The following is a 14,607-nucleotide window of genomic DNA, read 5'->3' as shown; positions in this document are numbered from 1 at the left end:
CATTTCTCTTCTCTCAGTTTATTTGTGTATGTATTATGGGTGTGTACACTTGTGCATGCGTGTTACGAAGAAGTCAACATGTCTTCTTCGATAGCTCTCTGTGCCATCATCTTGGTTTTCTGAGACATCTCCCTGAACCTGGCATTCGCCGATTGGTCAGGCAGTCTGACCAGTGGACACCAGAAGTCCTTCGGTCTCTACAGGTCCTGTGATGGGGCTTCAGATGCACTTGATCACACGTGGATTTTTATTTAGGTGCTGGGAATCTGAACTCAGGCCTTCACGTGTGCATGGCAGACACTTCACCAGCTGAGCTCTCTCTCCAGCCCTGCTCTCTCTGACCTGGATATCACATATAGCCCAGACTGGCCTTGAGTTCTCCATCCTGCCGTCTCTGCCCTCCACGTGTTAGGGTTAGAGAAGTGACTTGTCAAGTCAAGCTGCAGCCCCGATTTTGGAAATTCAGAAGCACAGGGACCCCTGAGTGCTCTGTCCACTTCTGGTCTGTGAGACACTGCTCAGTGACCCAAGGCTGTAGAGGGTTTCCTGGTCTTTCTGAGACATGCTGAGGCTGCCTGGGTGGTTGAAGGGAGAGGAGGGCCTTGGGTGATGGAACAGGCTAGGGGAGAAGTTCATGGGCTGCCTGCCCATGGCTGAACACTGTTGCAGATGGAGGGGCTACTGTGAAGAAAGAGAAAATGACCCATTCACTCTCTCTTCTTCCTCTCCTTGTCCTCCCAGTGCAGTGGTCTCCTACTTCCGGTTTCCAGACCTATGTCTGGCTAAGCCTTCACTGCTTGACAATAGGGGTGATGTACTTGGATGCCGACTCAGAATTTCTCAGAGTGTGCTTGGATGCCTGTCGTCATTTGTGTCCTTTCACTCTGGTGACACACCTAACTAATCATTTTCTCAAAGTGTGTCATTAAAACCCCTAGAGAGACACCCGTGGGCCTTACTGGGCCGATGGGAAATGTAGGCTGCATCTATGGAGTGTACCTTCTGTGATATCAAGTCAGGGTTTCAACCACAAGACTAGACAGTTTGCCTCGGAGTTTAGTCCAGACCTCGCTAGGGAATAGCTAGCTCTGTGGCCTTTTATCCCAAGCTTACTGATTCTGCTTGCTACCCTTAGGGTGGGCTAAGACCTTCCTGTAACAATGGAGGCTGTACCATTTGGACAGCCCCCAGATGTGGGGGTTGAGAATCAAAAGGCTGGGCTCTGACTCTTCTGGGCAGGAGGTCTGAGTCCTAGAAGCCACTAACCAGGTCTCTCTGCCCAGAGAAGCTTTTTTTCTTCTTTTAGATAAACAAATGAACAAACGACAGATCTGAGTCCACCTGCCCTTCACCTTCTAGGGCAGCTGGGTAGTTAAAATGAAGCTATATTTAAAAAACCCAGCGAACTGGGGGTGACCTTGCAAACTCAGAGCTGAAATAGTGTTGGGTTTGAAATAACCAACCTAATAAACTTTCTATGAAGAACATGCTCGAGTCCTGTTGGCCAGAAAGCCCCCTCCTTGGCCACCACATGCATGCTTCCCTGGGCACACACCTTAGACTAACCCTGCAGGCCACTCTCCTGGTAAGCAGATTTACTTAGACTCTGTCCTCCAGAATTTTTGGCGGAACATTGGATTAGGTGTGCCAGACTGGTCATGGCTTTGACTGTGGAGATTATACGTACAAAAACCTCTGGAGACAAATGTTATTTAATTGGGTAAACAATCTTAGTACAGTTTCTCTTTTCTGTTTTCTTTTAAGGGCCTACCGGACAGGGCTAACGGGGCAGGTTTTGAGAATATTTTTTCTCTGAGCCTGTGTCCATATGGAAGGTCCCATCCTGGCACGTGCTCATCTCTGGGATAGACAGACAGACGAACATGTGCTGTTATGCCCCAGGAAGGATACTTGGAGCCGGAGAGATGAAGTTAGTTGACTGACTATAGGGCAGTGGCTCTCAGCCTTCCTAGTGCTACGACCCTGTAATACAGTTCCTCATGTTATAGTGACCCCCGACCATAACATTATTTTCATTGCTACTTCATAACATAATTTTGCTACAGTTACGAATCATAACGTAAATATCTGATGCGCGGGATATCTGATATGCAACCCCTGCGAAAGGGTCGTTCAAACCCCAAAGGGGTCATGACCCACAGGTTGAGAATGGTAGCTATGGTCTCTGTCTTGGCAAACCACAGTCCAGTGAAGCAGATAGGTGCTCAGATACACAGGGTTCAGGAAAGTGTCGTGTGGACTGCAGAGGAGTGGACATTGAGTAGAATGGCAGGGAAATCTTTATAGTCAGGACAGAGTGATAGCTGGGCTGTCGGTGTCTGTGGTCCTTAACTGTCATCTGCCACAAACTGACTATCCTTCTATTGGTTTCCCTCTCTCTAGAGAGGGTATTAGATCACTTATGCAAAGGATTTGATATTACCCCATGGGCCTGGGAAAGCACCGCAAAGGACACGGCTGGCCAAGGGCCACCGGAGCAGGACTCATCTCACTGAGCTTGGCTGGGTCAACTCTAATGCTCAGTCCCAGCTACAAGATTGATCCATGCTCTTCATCATCTTGTCCGTGAGCCCAGTTCGCAGATGCTCACCCTCTCTGAACCAAGTATGCCCTGGGGAAGGCCCAGTGAGCAGTTCTACTCCAAGCCTTCCCGTCCGGAAAGTCAGTCTTGACACTTGGGGGAGGTAAGAACCATCCTCCTACCAAGAGGGAAGGGAGAGATCTCTCGAAACACAAGCTGGCGCTGGGACTCGGCTGCAGTGTAGCCTGTGAACACCTACACAGGGACTGCTTGCTCATCTCCACCAGCCACGGCGGCCAGAAAGGCACATAAAGAAAGGTCTGGGGATGATCACATCCCCAGGCTGGAGGTAAACTGGGGTGAAGGCATAGTCTACCCTGCACTTATCACTGGCAAGAAGCAAATGTACGTTATCCGTACCAGCAAGATGCCATGCTTCCAAGTGAATACTGATGAACACAGAGTTGGTTTCCAAGTGACTTCTTGGAAATGGATTGTGGGTAAATAACATCTGCTTAAAGCCTGGAAACCCAGTTTCCTTCGGTTTGTTTTTACATGATTTGACAATGTGGTTTGCTTCCCCCCCCCCCGGGGTGGGGGTAGTAAATAAAGACTGTCAATTTAGTGAGAACCACAGTAAAACTATTCTATGAGCCTGCAGGCACCCGGGTTGCTAGTGAAGGACAGCAATTCAGTGTGAGATCAGAGTCACTCCAAAGGCAACCTTACATAACACACTCGGGATGGGTATCATATATATATATATACTATAACACACACACACACACACCCCACTGTGGGATGTGCATTGTTATCCTGTTGGAGAAAATGTAAAAATCAATGTGTGGGTTATTTCTGCTTTGTCACCGAACTGTGCCGCGTGTGCCGGCTCACTGCAGAGTGAGGACTGCAGACTGCGACTGTTATTCTTTCTAGGAGATTAAGGCTCCTTCCCTAGCAACAGGCAGCAGCAGAAAGCAAGCAGGGCAGGCTAATAAACCAGTGGGGACAGTGTCAACAACAAAGTCAGCCATGGAGGGAGGGACGAGGGCAGAGCAAGCAGGCTTACAGGCTCGCAGGCTCGTGGGCTCCCTGTCTGCAGGTGGCTGGAACCTGGAGGAAAGAGGACCCTGGTGTAGAAGTCACCTGGACTGGCTGGAAAGGAGGGCTTCACCTTTGATTGTGCGGGCAGTCGCCACTGGGCTGGACGAGGGCTGTCAGAAGTGCTGAATGGTGACTCTATTTGCCCTTCTCAAAATGAATCCATAAAAGCTGATCAGCTCTCCCTGGGACTTCTGTGTGCTGACCCACCCAGAATGTCGGCCATCCTGGTGTACCTGGGCATGGTGGGCATGGTGGATCTCAGAGTCTGCTCGTGCCCAGGTCCAAGGAGACCGCCTCACCTTGGCATTGGTGACCTCGCTTCTGTAACATCTAGAATGAAGGCCACAGCTCAGGCAAGTGAGGAGAACTCTTAGGAAGTGAAGTCTGGTGCCTCTAAGTTCACATCAATCAAAGCTGCTGTTTGCTGATGAAGACAGGTACCGAGAGACCGTTGCTGGCGCCAGGTGTTGTCCCTGAGTCTCTAGCTTTTCTGTAGAACCGACTGTGTGCGAGCCTGGTCCTCTAGGGTTTGGAGGTAACCTATAAGGGCAGGTGTTTTTAAAATAATTTTTATCATTTTATTGAAATAATATTCACATACTAAATTATCACCTTTTTGAAAAAAAATTTTTAACTTTTTTTTTAAAAAAATCTTTGCAAATAAAAATATCACATATCAAAATGAACCAGACCCAAAGTCTATACATTTCAGTGAACTCCCATAGAGTTAGAGCAGTCATTTGGAGGAAATGTGGCACTTGACATCGGATTTTACATGCTTGCTATTGAAGATATTTGTGTATAGTTATCAGTTAAAAACTAAACTGATAAATATGAAATTTAAAAGCATGAGTGCCAAGTGTAATGTCTAGATCAGGTACAATAGAGCTATCTCCTGACTGGGGAACACAGGTAGGATGGAAGAATGTTTGTCTCAGATACACTAAGCCCTAAATTTGAGTCCCAGCACAATAACAACAATAATAAATAAATAACAATAATCAATATATTCTTTAAAAGTTTTCAATATGTGTGTTAAAATCCTGTCTTAGTTTTTTAAGTATATAATATATACATACATATTTGATACATACCGAAATAATACCACAATTTTACAAAAAAAAAAAAACAACAACAAAAGGTTTCTAATGAAAGCCCCAGTTCAGAGCAGAAGCCTTTTGAAAAACCAACTGTCAGATAATGAACTGGCCCAGTGTTATAAAATATCCCCCTCCTTCCCACATCCTTTGAAAGCCACATTGCCACTGCACATAAGCCCTTGTTTGCATTATGGTCCTGGGTCAGCATCCCCCAGGCTCCACAATGCTAATGGAAATGGAGGATTGTGGGAGGCTTAAGGACCATGTCCCGTTCTGTCTGAAATATCTGTATATTCCCAGGAATGGGGTTCTGAAAATTTAGGGTGTTACTGACTACAGGGTAGAGGTTCTGTTTGGGTCTATGGGGCTTATCTTAATTTATGTTAGGGCTCAATTTTCATTCCCAACAAATGAGGCCAGGAAGTGGTATTTGGGAATGAGGGAACAATGGCTAACACTGACTAAACGTCACTTGCCTGGGGGTGAGCTGGTGGTGATCCACTCTTACTTCTCGATAAAGCCTGCAGCCTTCACTCTTAGCTGCTAAAGACTGACCCAGGGCCTATGATGGGATGGATCTGAGTTCTTCTGTTAGAGACCCTAAAGTCTGCGTTTATAAGGGATTTTTATGGCTCCTTTGGTGTGACTTCTTTCGATGCAACTCTAAGTGACACTAAATAGTTGGTGTTCTTTTGGGTTTCTCCAGGCACCGTGGACCATTTTTAAGAATCAAGGAGAGCCTCCTTGACAGAGAGTTCTTCCCTAGACAATTCGGGGTGAGGAAGTGGGCCCCGGGGTGGGAAACGTTACTGCCATTTATAACGCTGTCCCCCAACTCAGGACTCTGTGGTTTGGTCTCTCCGTCACCATCCCTGTGACAACATGTGAAAGTTGGTTTTTCCTCCCCTGGTCACCCACGGCTCCACTTCCTTTTGAACAGCTCTTAGGTGAGAACTGAGAGGCTAGGAGAGCCTTGGTGGGAAATCAATAACATTGAGACTTATTTTCAGATTTCTAAGCTGGGAATCAGCAAAACAAGCCTTGCTGGGAGGGGGTGGCGGCGTTGTCAGCTAAGTATAGACTCGAGGTAGATACATCTGACATCTTTAAATGTCAAACTCACCGCACATCACAGATGGCATTGTGCCTGGGGATCGAAGTCCCTTTAAAATACACTTCATGTAAATACATTTTCTGTGAAACCACAAGCTGTGTTTCTCAGTTTTGATTTCGGCTGGCTTTGATAAAGAGATTGGTTGGCATTCTGCAGCTAATTAGACCGAGCTTCCCAGCTAACATCAATGAAAGGGCTAGGTGACTCTCACAAGCACATGCCACTCTTCAGGGTCCAGGGGCATCACGGTGCCTTTGACTGTGCGACAGATCCACCCTTCAGAGCAAAGCTGCTTAGCTGTACCCATGAGTCTACAGCGAGAGCCGTCCTGTTGTCCGTGATACAGATCCACCGTGTAATGAAACTGGCCAGCTCACCTTGTCACCAGAGAGACTGGGGGCAGAGTCAGACTGCCTTTCCTCATAATTAGTAAGACATATATTACAGTATATCTAATATATTACATATATTGTAAATTCCTCCTGCTTGTTGGATATTTAATTTTTTTTTTTTTACTGGCAGTCAATTTTATTTTCTTCTCTGTAGAAAGAAAAAAAGCATTCTGAGTTTGGGGGGCTCCTCTGACTTTTGTCTGTCCAGCTCCCCACCCCCGGCTTGTAGTTATTTATAGATCCTTTAAAAAAATCTTGCATTAAAAAAACCTTAATATCCTAATTCTACATCTGAACCCGTCTAAAGTGATGTTATTTTAACAAAATTACTGCCATCATCTTATAAATGATAGATTGGCTTCAAACAAAAGAGCAAAGGAGGGGAAAACACATTTTACTTACACTTAGGAGTATCTTTAAATAGAACAAAGTTTTAAAAGTTTTGGTGTTAACAAGTTCAGTTTTGTGTGTGTGTGAAAAAGAGAAACAATAAAACAGGTTACATGTCAAATAATTGCTAAAACTTTAATTTTTAATGCAGGAGAGTTTTTATGTTTATATATACTTTCCCCCAAAATTGAATTCTTCTTCTTCTTCTTTTATTTTTTTTTTAAGAAAACGTGTTGACCATTTATTCAGGAAGAGCTCGGGGGCTGTGCAACCACCCTGCTCTTAAGAAATTCCCGGGTCACAAGCACAGAGGAGTGTGAGCCTAGCTTCTCTGCTGTGGTGAGGCAGAGTTAAAAGCAAAGAAGTTCTGAAGAAAAGCCCTTCTAAACCATGTCATGCTTTGCTTTTTCCAGATGACTAAAGCCACCATCATTTCCCAAGTCTCACACAGGGCAAAGGGGCTGTGTGTGGTTTTACAAGGGTGGTAGGTGCTCAGGGCAAGCCTGTTCTGAGTGCTCGGCTTTGCTGAGCGAGGACAGAGAGGGCGTTCTAAAGGGAAATTCTCACCAGATGCTCTCTGAACAATGACAAATGTCAGTGACCTCTTTTGTCTTGAAATTCCCGGTCACTTTTTAAAAAAATCACAGCCTTGTTTCAAAGCTGTTCTGTCTGTCTTGTGTTAAATGCTGGGATCTTCCAGAAGGCAGTCGGCTGGCTTGGAGGGACACTGCCTCATGGGACTGAGAGAGCAGGAGACTGAACTGTTTCTGAATCTCAGGCAGGTCACTAAACATCACACTCTTGAATGGAAGACATTAACTCACTGGTGTTCTCGTCGGTTCCACTTTACCAGAAGCAATGTCAACCTTTCACTGAGAATCGTTTAGGTTGACCACAAATAAAAGTGACTCCCTTGCTAATGACTTGAGATTCCTTGGGCTAAGTGTTCTGACAAGCTATTTGTCCAGCCACCCTCCTCAGTTTTTAAAGACTGCTTCTTTTGGGTCCCCCTCACTGTTTATTCTGGGGAGGCTGTTTATGAAGAAATTGACTTTCTGAAGAAACAATGACTCCTTCGACTCTGTGGGTGTTTCCTCTCTTTGCTACTTAGAGAATTTTCAAATATCAACGGGGTTATGCAAAGGCACAAGGAACAAAAACCAACCAATTCCTACGTTATTTGAGATCAGGGAAGCACTGTGGTGCCTCCTTGGGCTTTTTCAAAGTGTACCTCAATTTAACTACCCAGAGCCACGAGCAGTGTCTTTGTCTAAAGCAGAGATGAAAAACTGGATTTTCCTCAACGCAAATAACAAAGACTGATACTTGCAGAAGTGCCTGAAAAACTGATAGCTCTGAAGGGTGCTGTCTCTCTGTGGAGAGATGTTTGGGCTTTTAAGAACTCATTAATTTGATTGTAAACGCTTCAGTGTTATCAGGAAAGTAGCTGTAGAAAATGGTTTCAGAATGTGTCATTTTCTCCTTGGTTTAATCTGAGGCACTGTGTGGGCATGCCGGTATTTTAAAAGGCTAAAAATGTACACATTGCTGTACCTTCGAACCTGAGGGACGGGGAAGAGCAGAGCTTTCTGAGCAGAGCTTTCTGAACTCAGTCCTGCGTCCCCTGTTCTGCTTTCCTTCCAAGTCACTTTTGAGTCTTTAGGGAAGGGTCCTTCCTGGCTTCTTCCTTCTCAGTGTTCTGTTATAATGATGCACCAACAAAAACAAAAAGGGGTGGGGGAAAGCCATGGCAGTTTTCCATCTTGTCTTGGTTTTCATATTTAATGCCTCATCAAATAAAGCCATGCGTTTTCATTTTAACTAGGTGTCATTCTTTATTTGTTTTTAATGAAATGATTTGTGGTGTACGACTGCCGTTTGGTTTCAATATTAATATATTGCTGAACTCCGTGGGTGTCATTTATTTTCAGTAGTAAATAACGGCTTAACTGGTGATTTCTTTTTTAAAACCTTGGTTTAATTCATTTGACTCCCAGGGAGTCTCATCTGCATTTTCCAGTTTTATCTGGTTCCTATAATTTTTTTGTAAATTAATAATGATACAGTGTGTCATCAAACGGGATAGTCTCAGGGTCTCATCGTGTTCAGAACCAGAGAATGACTCCTGGCTGGTTTCAAAATCCAATCAGCGGGTTAATCATTAATGATTCTTTTTTTTTTCCACAAAAGGCTGATTAGGTTGTTTCAGAATATGAATTTACTAGAGTTCTGTTTTCAGATATATATACCAGCGCACATCTATGCATTTTTAACCTTAAAAGGGGTTAATTGGGTACAGAAGAAGTACCCTTTCTGTTTGTGTTGTGGCTTGTTCATTTTCTCATTGACTGTAATTGGTAGCTAAAATGTTGAAAACAGTTTGGGAACAAAATGTCTGCTTACACCATGACAAAATTGGCCACAATTTGCCGATTGGGTTGATAACAAAAGCCCGCAACACAAAATAGGTAGAAAAACAGTTTGTTCGGTGATGTGAGACCTCTGGAGGGTTCCTTTTGCAGTTTTTTTTCTCTCTCTCTTTTTTTTTCATTCTGATGTTTATGTTGTGATGGAAATACACGCAGAGAAGTCTCTGAGCACCCTCACGGCCTCATTAACCACCTCATCATCTGGTTTCTTTTAAAACTTCAGAGAACAGCCTGTTCACCTGGCATCTGAGACACGGTTTAGTTAAAAGCACCTAAGCTTCTGCATGTCATCCAGGTTCCACCGGCTCAGAAATGTCTCCAAGCTCACAATTTTGATCTTTGAAAGGAGAATTTAAATTGTTTTTTTTCCCCCTAAGTCTTCCACACAGAATTATGATATGGCTATAACTCCACTCCTGAGAGTGTCAAACAAACACTACAGTTAAAAAAATAAAAGTTCTCTACCTGGCCACGCAATAGACAAAAGTTTCAACTACTGAAAGTACAAATGGAGCCTCGTATCTGGACAAACTGTAAACAAATGTTAATGTTTTACCTAAGAAAATACTTTTTCTTTTCAAATGATAAAATTGAGTTGAGACTATTCTCCCCTTCGAGCCTGTTGTTTTGACTTGGGGTGTGTGTGTGTGTGTGTGTGTGTGTGTGTGTGTGTACATACATGTGAGGGTCTTCTTCTTTTCCATCCAAAAAACTCAGCCACTCCAGGACAATGATTAGGATGAGGCTTCTGCTGATGTGATCTTTGTTTTCACAAATAAATACAAATAACTCAAACTGAAACTCGATGGCTTTGGTGATAATACATTAGCAGCCGCGGGGAAATTTTCTTCATTTTAATGCTCTTTCACAACCCACATTCAGTTTCGGTAGGAAAATTATTAACCTTTTCAGCAGCTCAAAGAGGGCTGCACAATAGACAACTGGGTATGATTTGAAGCTTTTACTTCTATTTTTAAGATTATGGTATACAAAAACCCTTTTTCTTTCTTTCTTCCCCCCCTTTGACTAATTGCTTTCTTCCCCGGTTACATAATTAGTAGCTCTGTTTTCAATCAATTGCTTATTTTACAATGTTGACTTTTATTGTGGGGAGGAGGATTCCTAGTTCCCAGTCTTCTATTATTTGGTGCTACCAAGAGGAAGTGGACTTGACTCTGGCTCGTTGCCTCAGCTCCACGCCTGTGTAGGATCTGAGTACACACCTCTCTGGTATTTTTCAAAATCCAATCAGGTCACATTTCACAGAGGGCAGATGGCTTGGTGTGTCAGGCTGCTGCCCCCTTCCTCCTCCCTGCCTCAGGTAGCCTCCGGGTCCCTATCTGTGACACTAAAGCTAGGTTTGATTCTCTTGATGCTGTGCAGGTCTCTGTGGCCCTGGGGCCTTTATGGAGGCTGGGCTGGCAGGCTTTCTCCAGCCATTGCAGTTGTGCAGGGGTATGTGGGCAGGGGTGGGGTGGGGGTGGGGGTCATGTCAGGATCTTGCAAGCCTTGCTTCTTCACCTGAAACAGGCAAGAGATCATAACTTGAGACGGAGAGGCCAGAGTGACAGGGCTCTGTTCTCAGAGATAGGGTGCTCACACCTTTGGGGAAGACTTTGCGTGGGAACTGGGGTCTCCTGGGGTCTGACCAGCCTGTAGTTTGTGAACATACTGTAAGCCCCCACAGTACCCAAGTACTCCACCCTGCCTGTGGCCCCTTCTCTGCCATGGAAAAGGTGACCATGGAAACTGAGGGACAAACATCTTACCTGTATCGTACTTACAGCTTCCTAACTTTCTTTCTCCCTTCCTTCCTTCCTTCCTTCCTTCCTTCCTTCCTTCCTTCCTTCCTTCCTTTTCTCATACTTTCTGTACAAGGTTAGGCTTTTTGTTGTTGTTGTTAAACTATTTTTTAACCTGTTCTCTAGCTGCTCTTCTGTGGTTCCTACCTGACTCAGTACAAGTGTTTTGTTGTGTCTGGTACCTGTGCTCTTACACTGCAGTGTGACCAGACTAGAAGGTGGGTGCTTTTGTATCCACCCTCCTTCCCAGGGCGACAGCAAGGCATACAGAGATGGTGACATGGTTCTGTTTCTATTAAAGGGAAATGTCAAGAGACCTCAGGGTCCCGTAGTCTCAGTATGTCTGTGTTGGCTGGGGAGAGGAGGCAGTGACGGGTGGCTTGGCTGGCTGAGCAGTTTGGTGTAGGAGAATTTCTGTCTCGTGAGTTTGAGAGCCCTCCAGTTCAGATCTGTGCTGTGTAGGAGTACACCATCAAACACAGGAGATGGAGGCTTCCCCTACAGTCTCCCCACGTTTTGGATGCCTTTGGAGTTGCACACTCTCCCTGCCCACTGTGGGGATCTCTGGAAAGGGCCAGCCACTGAGTGGCTCTAGTATAGTTACTGAAACTAGACACCAACAGATGGCTAGGTGTGGTCAGTAGGGCCAGAGGAGACTAAGTTGATGACCTAGCGCCAAAGACTGGCGCAGGGGACAAACCACCACTTGCCACTGATGGCTGTTGTATTTCTACTTCGGGGAGGGGAGCTATGAGGACAACCCCAGTTCCTGGTCTTTACCCCAGAGTTTTTAAATTAGAAGAGCCGGAAGGAAGCTGGAGCCTTTGGGTGTCGAATGCATCCTCGGGTAATTCCATGAATGCTGCTGCGGAGAGAATGGGCTTAATCTGGAGACCTGCTCATTCTCAGGGCCAGCCTGGCATGCCTGGAGGACTGGGGCTCTGCGTTGTTTCTGGTGAATACAGCTCTTCAGAGGCCCGTGGCAGTTCTTAGTGACTGTATAGCAGGGTGTTCTATAATTTGGGCCTCTTACAAAGCCAGTCAGGCTATATAAATTTGCTAATGATGTTCTTCCAAAAAATAATTTTTGTCTAGCAAAAATGTAGCCGAAGGGAAGGGTGTGGAAAGAAAAGACCAAAAGATAGCCTAGGAAGATCAGACCTTTAGCTGTGGCCCTTTTGCTCAATTGTAACTTTGCGTAAACTGAGGCAGTTCCTAGAGGTACCTAAGGATTATTAAAAGGTGAGCCAGCTTGCAAACCCTTGAGGCTCTGGTTTATTTGAATTACTGGTGAGCATCTGGCCATTCCAGGACTCTCAGAATGTGAGGACCAGGATGCAGGGTGGGAATCTGGTATGACTATCAAACTTTCCCTGCTGGACTTGGGAATCCCGGGGCTTTGGGCTCTGCCAGATTGGTAAGAGATGGCCTTGGCACATGCTTCTGAGAGGACCGATGCTGAGCTTGGGAGAAAACATGCATGGGGACACTCTAGCAGATGGGATGCTGTACTCAGTGGTGGGTGAGAGGAGCTAGGTGTTGGAACAGCTCTGGGAAGGACTCGGGCTCTGCTGTCGGGGCTTCACTTCCTCAGTCAGGTGTAGTTAAGAGCAATGCATGGAGCACTCACAAGTTTCTCAGGGGAGTCCCCCACCCACAAAGGCTCTAAATTTGCTCTGAGATAATGGATATAGCTCTGGACACAGGAACCCTGATAAGAGACAAGGTGGGTGGAGAGGCATCAAGGGTTTGTGCGTTTCTGGTCCCCAGTGAGCACAGTATGGTGCATGTAGTTTCTAGGCTGTTCATAACATCCTGGGGGAAATAAAGTTGTGTATCCATAGTGTGTGTGTGTGGGGGGGGGCGGTGTTAACAGTGAGTATTAAAGATCCACAAGAATAGCAAGGCCACCAAAACAGAGAGTAATATGGTCCCATGTGTGACCAGGTACCTATTCAGGCTCACCCCAGTTCTGGAGGGTCATGGGTAGTTTCTGCCCACTCTCAGTGCCCACTAGATTATGGAAGCCTTTCTTGAGATGCACTTAGCATTAGGAACAGACTTCTTATAGTACCTAGATGGACTGGCCTCCGTTGATAACTAGTCATCCAGCATGGGACCCACAGGAACTGGCTTTGCCCATGCAAAAGCTCCCCCGGCCAGCTAATTCAGGCCCCATAGTGGGGAGCTGGAATTCAAGAAACTTCTCAGCTTTGGCCACTAGCCCAATGGAACTAGGTGGGAAAGACTCAAGTCCCAGTCTAGCTGTGGCCCTTCCAGTGTGACCTTGGGAAGGGTGTCCACTTCCTCCTTCTGTATGCTTGGCCTACTTCATCTGTAAGGCCTGGCCACCCCAAGTAATTTCTGTACCCACTTGACTGGGTACGCCATATTGTAGCTGCCTGGACCGTTAGGTTTGGGTCCTGCATCCCGCTGAGAAGAGGCAGGCTGGTGGGGATAGGGTAGTCAGCTGCCTCTGCTTTGTTGGTAGAACTAAAGGAAGCCAGTTTCTCCTTCCACCCATGTCAGCCACTGGTGCGTCACTCAGTTCCTGTTTCTCTTTGCCCACCCAGGAAGGTGCTGCAGATGAAATCCTGGGCCAGATGGCGGATACTGTGAGCCTGGTCAGAAAATGCTGGCTCACAGGACACAAAACGGGAAGCTGGTTTTCCCAAGAGATTCATTGGGGGCCTGGGGTGGGAGGGTTGGTGCTGTTCCTCCTAACTGTGTAGGTGTCACACAGCCAGGTTCTTTAGCTTCCAGAAACTTCCCCACTGCCACTGCCAGTAGGGGCCTTTGCAGGAAAGTAAAGGCCCTATGGCGTCACAGTTGCCCGTATCAAGAGCCTTGAGCCTCAGAGGAGCTCTGCTGTTAGTGACCTGCAGCCCAGAGAGCATCCTTAGAATTCCAGTCAGACCTCAATGGACGGGCAATCTGTCCTTCGCAGGACTTCCTAACTTCATTCAGCAGCAGCAGACATGTTGGGAAACACACAATACACCAGTCAGAGCAACTTTCCTCATTTCCTACTTCTCACGTCCTTTGGGCACTGTGCATTGTGAAGGAATCTCTTGGGGAAGGATGGAGCCATTCCAAAAATCATACACTCCCTCCACTGATACTGCAGAAAATAAAAATACGAGTCATTAACAAAAGGTCCCAGGGAAGTGCAGGATCTGCTAGAGCTCAGGGTGAACCAGGGTGGTGTCTTAAACAGGCTGCCTGCTGGAGGAGACAGGGGGATGTCCCAGGAAGCTCAGTGGTACTGCCTTCTCAGCTATCAGCCTTGTTCAGAATCACAGCTGGAAACAGTGGTCAGCTTAGATTTGACCTTCCTCCCATGGGAGAATTGTTTCCAACCATCTCTTGGAAATATCGCTCCATTCTGTTGGCGTGTGTGTGTGTGTGTGTGTGTGTGTGTGTGTGTGTAGCAGATCTGAGTGCAGAGCTGGCTTTGTGGGCCTTCAGCATGCCCTTTGGGGGCGTGGCACCATCTGCATCTCTGTGTCTACTCTGCCTTTGGAAATACCCTTTCACTTGTTTGGGAGCGCTGAGAATGTGATCTGCAGGCAGGGTGCATCTTGGGAGGCTGACCACAGGGGCCTCAAGCAACAATGCAGTTATTAATAGAACCATGGTCTTTCTGGAACTTTTGTCAGCTTTGGACTGTCCTTGCAACCTCTGCTTGGTTGCGTGTGTGTGTGTGTGTGTGTGTGTGTGTGTGTGTGTGTGTG

General features: G+C 46.1%; 1 long non-coding RNA gene across 2 annotated transcripts in view; it reads left to right on the top strand.

Moving 5' to 3' along the window:
• Window positions 1-14,607, top strand: part of LOC106144267 — a 74,935-nt gene that overhangs the window by 37,915 nt on the left and 22,413 nt on the right. The gene's annotated exons all lie outside the window — the stretch shown is intronic.

This window comes from Microtus ochrogaster, assembly GCF_000317375.1.
Source record: "Microtus ochrogaster isolate Prairie Vole_2 chromosome 14 unlocalized genomic scaffold, MicOch1.0 chr14_random_1, whole genome shotgun sequence".
Lineage (NCBI taxonomy): Eukaryota > Metazoa > Chordata > Mammalia > Rodentia > Cricetidae > Microtus > Microtus ochrogaster.
Note: the sequence above shows the minus strand (reverse complement) of the source record. Positions and strands in the feature narration are given on the sequence as shown.